Below are 7,993 nucleotides of genomic sequence, written 5' to 3'. Positions count from 1 at the left end.
TTAAAATTGACCACTTTACCCTATCCATTTTAATAAACTTAAATCGATTATCTAATTTTTACAACAGGATTTTACTTGTATCACTCAAGTCTAAAATACTAACTAGATTACCACAATCCAAATTAACAATCAGCAGTCTTGGTTCTTTTTATTGCATGGTAAATTTAATTATTTAGTTAACTTAGTGATTTTTTATTAAGCGATTACTATATGTGCTTAACAAACGTATTGCCATAAAAAATAGCGAAAACAAAAATTACACCAAAAAGTAACGAAAAAAAAACATGAAAAATCTTATCACAGCTAAATCCGTTTTGTTGACCTGGAACTGTCTATGTTGGTCTTGTTGCTAGCACGAGTCTGATCAAACCTAAAATTTAGGTTTTAAAGTTAATGCCTAGTAATAATTCAGGTCTTAATGAGGTTTATTGAGGTTTATATTCCCAAAAGTTATTTTTGGTTGAAGGACCTGGATACACAAAAAGACCTCTCGGTCATCGAGTTGCATACCCAACTTTAATCAAATTTATAATAAGCTAAAAATTATTAAAAAAAACTTAACAGTTAAAATTCAAACTCTAAAACAAAAAACTTTTTAAAATTAGACTATTAAAATTTAAAACATTAACTATTTTTTATAAACTAAAATATCAAGAAACAAAAAATTATATAATGAATCTAACATCATACACACATAAAATCTATATTGAACTTTACGTTAAAAGGTAAAGTTTTAACCTGAAAGGTTTTAAAATTTAAAACTTATCAATAATTTAATCTTTTACATGTCTTAAAAAAACAAGACTTATATATATTTAAGTTTTGAAAAGTATGTTTAAGAATTTGGATTTTACTATTTAACTTATTAAAATAAGTAAGAATAAAAATGAGCTATAACATAAAGAAAATAAAACTACAACGTTCAAAAAAAAAAGCAAAAAATGGCTGTTACTAATAAAAACAAGTAATTTTTTTAACTAATTAAAATGTTAATGATTTAAAAAAAACAAGTAAATTAATGAAAATTAATAAAAATTAACATAATAATAATTAGATTTTTCTCAAAAGTTATTAAGCACTTATAAAAATGAATAAATCATTTTTGTAAAATTTAAAAATGTAACAACATTAGTAGAAGAGACATTGACTTTTAATTTTTTTAGTGTAATTAAGAGACTAAAATACCGAGACACCTATTATTCTTAAACTATCCTACCATAATGAGCTGTTTATCAGAACTGCTACTGGGTTGTGGTTCCTTTTGTCAAGTAAATTCTTCAATTGAGGTATAATATCTCAGCATAAGTATCTTTTTAAAAGTTACTTTGCCAAAGTTTTCCGACCTTTAAAATAACATAAGAGTTATCCAAAGTAGTTTGAGTGTGTAAAAAGTTCATCAAAAAACTAATGTCATTACTGATTTCTAATCTAGTTTAATCAATATTAAAAAAATACTTCATAGCTTTAAAAAAGTTGTCTTGATTAAACTTATAAAACTTTTTATTTCTATAAAAAATATAAAAAACCACCTTAAGTAAAATATTTGGTTTAAGATAAGTAAAATACAGTATATTTGATATCTTACTGTAAATATTTAAAATTATTATTGTGTTATATATTTTTTTAAGCTTAGTTTAATAAAAGAAGTTATCTTTAAAATCAGAGTTTTAGTAAGTAAAAGATGTAAAATGCAAAAAAAAAGTTAAAAGGACAATCAATAATTTGTAAAAAAATAAGAATTTAAATATTTTAAGACCAGGGTTGCTTCTCTTTGAATCAAAAAACATTTTTTATTATGTCAAACATTTAATGTAGATACTGTTAAATTAGTTTTACGGGATTGTAATCCTTTTGGTTAAAACTGATTTGACAGATCAAGACTGTCCTGAATGACTTTAAACTGAACTGTAGTCATCTAAGTTTTTTTTATTTTTTTTATTTTATTTTCAAAGGCAAGAAAAACAAATATCTTAAGCAAAAAATACTAAAAATTACAAAATAAATTTTTGGGACTAAATTAACTGTATCTCATTCAAAATGTAGAAAAAAAATGCCTGAAATCTTAAAACTATACTGAGATAAAAACAACTATCTTGAGTCAGCCTGGGTTTAAAAAAGAAATTTAAAATGTTCCAAGTTATATTATGTCATACTGAGATTTTCAAAATTTTTAAGTATCCAGGATTATTCTGATAGTGTGGCAAACTTGTTAATTACCTGAAATATCAGATTTATAACAAATATACAATTCTAAACTATAATTTTAAAGCAAAAAGGGTTGTTAATCAAAAATCAAAACCAGACTCAAGCTCAGGAAAAACATTCTAACCTAAAATGGGTATTTTTTTAAATCCTTACTAGTTTGAGTTTTGATAAAGTATCATAAAACCTTTAAACTGTCTATATTTTTGCATTCACATAATAAAAATACTAAAAAAGATATCAATTAACAGTATGTTTTCTTTCAAAATATTAAAATAAAGTAAAACAACTGAGGAACTGTACAATATTTTGAAACTTTCAAAAAATAAAACTATATCCAAATAAGCACAACTAAAACAGAAAAAACAAGCTTAACATTTCACAAACAATAAATTTTTAGTTCTTATTATATAATAATAAGTTATTAAAATACTAAACAAATTTTTTTAGTTTTTTTTTAAATGTTTTTTAAGCATAAAGAAAGATTTACATCTTAAAAACACATACTATAACTCTTCTAATAAAAATATTAAAATTACTGCTTAATATATTTCATAAATTTAAGAACAAGCATTAGCACTGTTGTTACTCTTCGAGTTAAACAACTATCCTGACTCTTTAACTTTGAAATTTTTAAAAAACATCATATATAAATATTTAATATAAATAAAGTTTAAAAAACAACTCAAGTTAATCATCAAAATTGGAATTTTAAAAAAAATGTTAAAACTACAACAAAGAAATTTCATTTAATGAAATAAACAATATTAGAACAAGATTCAAAAAGCAAATTATCCTGGGAATTGTAAAATATTTATACTGTCCTGAGTTGCACTAAGTGTAGGACTGTGTATTAGTCACAATAAAACTAGCCTTGGTCATCTTGAATTTAATAAAGAAAAGAGAAAGCCAAAGCTCAAAAGTAGCAGTATACTTAAAGTAATATTTTGATAAATGACTAAATATGTTTTTCATGCTTCAAAAAAAAAATTATAAATGTATTCAAAGATTCTACACAAGTACCAAAACTAGACTACCTTTTGCAAGAAAAAAACATGCTTAATAACACTTTATTTCTAATATAAAAATTACTTAGGTTGAGCAACCTTCAATCATACAACAGATACAACATATTTTATTAAACCAACAGATCAAAATAGCTAGTAAATAAAATAATTAAGAGAATAAATTTTTCAACTTACAAAGCCTTAAATTTAAGTAACAAATAGTTTAATAAAAAGCATACCTAGCTAGCCTGAGATTTACAAAAAAAAAAAAAAAGTTTTAGCAATCCTGAGATTTTCAAAAACATTTATAAAATTCAAACTATCCTCAGTGTGTAGTAACTCGATGTCAATTTAAGCCTATAGTTTCTTTAAATTTTATATGTACTTTTCAATTATGGATAGGTTAATTAATTAAATATAAAAATCAATTTAAAGGTATAATATTTACTTAACTTGTGTTATTCAAAACTTAAAGCTGTTACTTAAAACTTGTTCTTTACTACTGTTATGCATCTATTTAGAGAGAATTTTTAATATACTTTAACTATTTTTATCTTGATTTAAGTATTTTTTAATGAACATAAATTCTTTTATTTTCCTGTAAGTATAAAAATCTCTAAATTTTCATCATTATTGAACTAATAATATAATTATCATGTGAATATTCTAATAGAAATTATTGTTTAGTATTAAAAGTAGGTAATATTAATGATTTATAAAAGGAACTTTCTTCACTAAGAAAAATATTGTAATCTACTAATACTATAAGTAAAATGAAAAATACTAACCTTTTAAATATAATCATGGTCGTAGCTGGATGAAAGCTTCCTGCACATCAGTCAACTGAATTCAAAAGATCTTCGAGCATTCTCTCTATTCTTTCGGATGCAAACTGCAGCCTCAATGTTGATATAAAGAATGATATGTGATTTTTTTTACCAAAATAGATCATGAGAGTAAAATGGCCAATAAACTAAAAGCTAAACTAAACACCAGGGCTGGATTTAACTTAAATATTTAAGTATGTTGCTTAAACTAAATAAATATAATAATAATAAGACAAAAAGTAAAGTTTTGTGTAATCTCAAAATTTCGTGCACCCCTAAATGACTTTTGTGTACCCTAAAAGTTTCGTGCACCCCAAAAAAAGTTTCGTGCACACTAGTGTGCACCAGTGTACACCGTGCCGACCACTGGGCTAGCTTATTTTTAATACTCAAAGTGTATTAGACCAGTTTGGTAATATTTTAAGGGAATCTGGGTAATTTTTGTGAGCTAGAGAAAATTATAGTCCTTTTTTTCTTAATTATTAATAAAAAATTGTTGTTCTACATTTAAGCCATATTATATAATTCTCAGGATGACTTAAACTAGTTAGTTTTTTTATAAAAGACTAAAACTAAGATTTTTAGAAGATATCAAGCTTCTTTTTTTATCAAAAAAGGTTTTAGTTGTTTTAGTTTTAACATTTTGATTTATTTTTAAATTAAAAACTATTAGAATACCATGACGAAACTTTTTAAAAACTAAAGTTGAAATGCTTAAAAAGCTAATTAGTGATTTTCTCAAACAAATTTGGCAGTTATCATATTTAGATAGTGTATATTCAAGGATGAGTCTACTCAATTGCATTTTACTGAATTTTTTATTAGTGAATATTGAAATTACAAGAAATTAAATCTTGATGTCATACAATGCAATCAGTTGTAGCAATTAGAGCGAAGAGCAACAAATTGAATCAGGTTTGTCACAAACTCAGAATACTTGAAACATTTTAATTTTTTTTAACTCTCAGAAAAACATAGTATATCAAAGGGTATTTAGCATCTAAAACAAATAGTATAATTAAAAAAATTAAAACAGTTGATGATTTTTATGATTTATTTTCTAGATTCTACCATAGAAATTAAATTGAAAAACGATTTACTAAACAAATGCTTAATAAATTACAACATCCGTGTTAAATTAAATGCTGGTACTAATATGATGATTTTTTGAATAGTGAGTATTTAAATTAAAACAGGATATAAAAGTTCAATGCTATTACAATTAAATCAATTGTAGCTGGTAGTGCTTAAAGAAACAACATTTTAATAGGGTTCATTAAAATTTAGATACTCATTATAATTTTTTTTTAAATCAGGGTAACTAAGGCTAGATTTGTTTGATATATTTTGGATAAATAAGGCCAGTACGGTGTTGTTAGAGATATTTCAGTTTAAATTTAAAAATTATTAAAGATCCTAGTCTTATTTTATACATCATTAACTAGATATAGTTGTGCCAAATTCTATAATGTGATATATTATAGCCAGGTTTAATGATCAAAAATTTAGTTTTTATTAATATTAAACTTTTTTAGGTTAACAGAAAATTTTATTACGGATAAAAAAAATTAAAAATATATCAGTATGACTCATAGTTCTCTCATTAAAACTTTCATCAAGGTTGCCACTCTTAAAAAAAAACTCAGGATCAATTTGGTCTATGAGAGTAGTTTTTGAACTTAAAAGTGAAAATCCTAATAATTTCAAAACTGATTAAGGATTGAAGACTGTTTTATATAGTAAAGAATATTTTAGTTTTGAAAATTAAATTTCTAATTTTTTTCTCTAAATGAAAGTTTAAATGTCAATAGTTTTAACTTATTTAAATGACATAAAAATTATGATAACTAACTTAATCTACTAGTAATTAGAAAGTTTATTATAAAATTTAATTACAACTATAGAGGGTTGCTAAAATATTAAACCTGATGAACCTATAAATTTAAAATTTTAGTTAATAATTGGTGAAAACCTGGAATTTGAACAAAAATTACTAAAACATCTGTAATTATAAATTACTTGTAATGAAAGTATAAAAATTTTTATTTACAAGAAAACCTATCATACAGATAAAGTTCTAGTTATTTCTTCATTAATTAAAAATACATTTCAAAAAAGTAAGCTTTCAAATATCTTTTCAAGGTTTCTAGCTATTTCAGACAGTTTATTAACCTTAATGTATTTACAAAGTATATCAGACTATAACCTAGAGTCTCGGCTACTATTATCATAAAGAATTAAATGTAAAAATTCCTTTCATTAAATAAATTTTTAGGTCAAAAATTGCATATATGCTGCAAAAAGTACTCAGTGGTATTGTAAAGTTTTTTTTTTAATAGTGAATGTTTAAATTACAATAAATGAAACTTATTGTTATACAATTTAATCAGTTATGTCTGGTAGAAGAAAGACTAAAGCCTTTTTATAAGGGTTGCCAAAAGCCCAAAATAATCAAGATATGTTTTTAAATCTCAGGGTGACTTAAGATATCCAAGGAAAAAAAACTAAATAAGATAATATCAAGTTATGAAAATTCAGAACATTTTGAAATATTTGAAATCTTCAGGGTGACTTAAAAAATCTAAAGATAGCTTGAAGTTTATAAAATAATTTAGGATATATCAAAATAGCTTATAGTATATTACTCTACGGGTAACTTAGGCTAGCTTAATTTTAATACTTATAGTGTATTAGTCTAGTTTGGTAATATCTTTAAGGAATTCAGGTAGTTTTTGTGAGTTTTAGAAAATTATAGTCCTTTTTTCTTAATTATTAATGAGAAATTGTTGTTCCATATTTACTAATATCATATTGTAGAACAAAATTTGTTTCAATTTTTTTTTTTGAATTTACAAGTTATTAGATTGTATATAAATTTTAATGGAAATTATTTGAAGGATTAAAAATAATCAGGATTACTTAGGACATTTTAAGGTCACTTACGACAGATTACAGCAAGGTTTCTACACACTCAGAAAATTAAAGACGATATTAATTTTTTTAAATATGAGAACTTTACAATAACTCAGGCTTATTTAAAATTTTTTAAAGCAACTCAAGATGACTTGGGCCAGTTAGTTATTTTCTAAAAGACTCAAACTAAGATATTTAGAAGATATCGAGCTTCTTTTTATATTAAAAAAGGTTTTAGTTTTTTCAGTTTAAAGACTTTGATTTATTTTTATAAATATTTATTTTAAAAAATATTTTAATACCATGACAAAATATTTTAAAAACTAAAGTTGGAATGCTTAAAACGCTAATTAGTGATTTTATCAAACAAATTTGGCAACTATCATATTTGAATATTGTATATTTAAGGAAATTCTACTCAATAGTATTTAACTAAACTTTTGATTAGTGAATATTGAAATAATAAGAAATCAAACCTTGATGTCATACAATGCAATCAGTTGTAGCAATTAAAGCTGAGAGCAACAACTTGAATCAGGTTTGCCACAAGTTCTACAATTAACAATTTGAAATTTTTATAATTCTCAGGGTAACTTAAGAAATGTAAAAATAATTAGCAACTAAAAAAGGATAACTAAAAACAAATTAAACTAGCTGAGAATTTTTATGATTGATTTTCTGGAGTCTGCTATATAAAATATATTCTGGAATTACTAAAAAATGCTTAATAAATAACAACATGTGTTTTAATTTAAATTCTGGTGGCAATGTAAAGATTTTTTGAATATTGAATATTTAAATAATAACAGAGTATAAAGGTTTAATTCCATTACAATAAAATCAGTTGTAGCTGGTAGAGCTTAAAGAAACAACAAAGAAATAGGGTTTAAAAAAATTAGGGTTAATTATTTTATTTATACTCATGATTTTTTTTCAAATTAGGGTAACTGAGGTAAGATACATTTTATATATTTAAGATGAATGAGGCCATTATGGTGATATTAAGCATAATTCAGTTTTATTTTAAGAGTTAGTAAAGATCGT

The 7,993-nt window shown here is 23.6% G+C and overlaps 1 long non-coding RNA gene across 1 annotated transcript; it reads right to left on the bottom strand.

Annotated features, from left to right (window-relative positions):
- Positions 1-209: 209 nt before the first annotated feature.
- LOC145848856 (uncharacterized) lies at positions 210-4,351 on the bottom strand. The gene is made up of 3 exons (XR_014372185.1): positions 3,998-4,351; positions 1,217-1,343; positions 210-370 (listed from the first exon to the last, which is right to left on the bottom strand). It is a non-coding gene; the product is annotated as an uncharacterized LOC145848856 (long non-coding RNA).
- Positions 4,352-7,993: the final 3,642 nt, after the last annotated feature.

The sequence above is a fragment of the Thalia democratica genome, chromosome 1 (genome assembly GCF_965202585.1).
Source record: "Thalia democratica chromosome 1, ktThaDemo2.hap1.1, whole genome shotgun sequence".
Taxonomy (NCBI): domain Eukaryota; kingdom Metazoa; phylum Chordata; class Thaliacea; order Salpida; family Salpidae; genus Thalia; species Thalia democratica.
The sequence above is the reverse complement of the archived record's forward strand: the minus strand, read 5'-3'. Positions and strand labels throughout refer to the sequence as shown.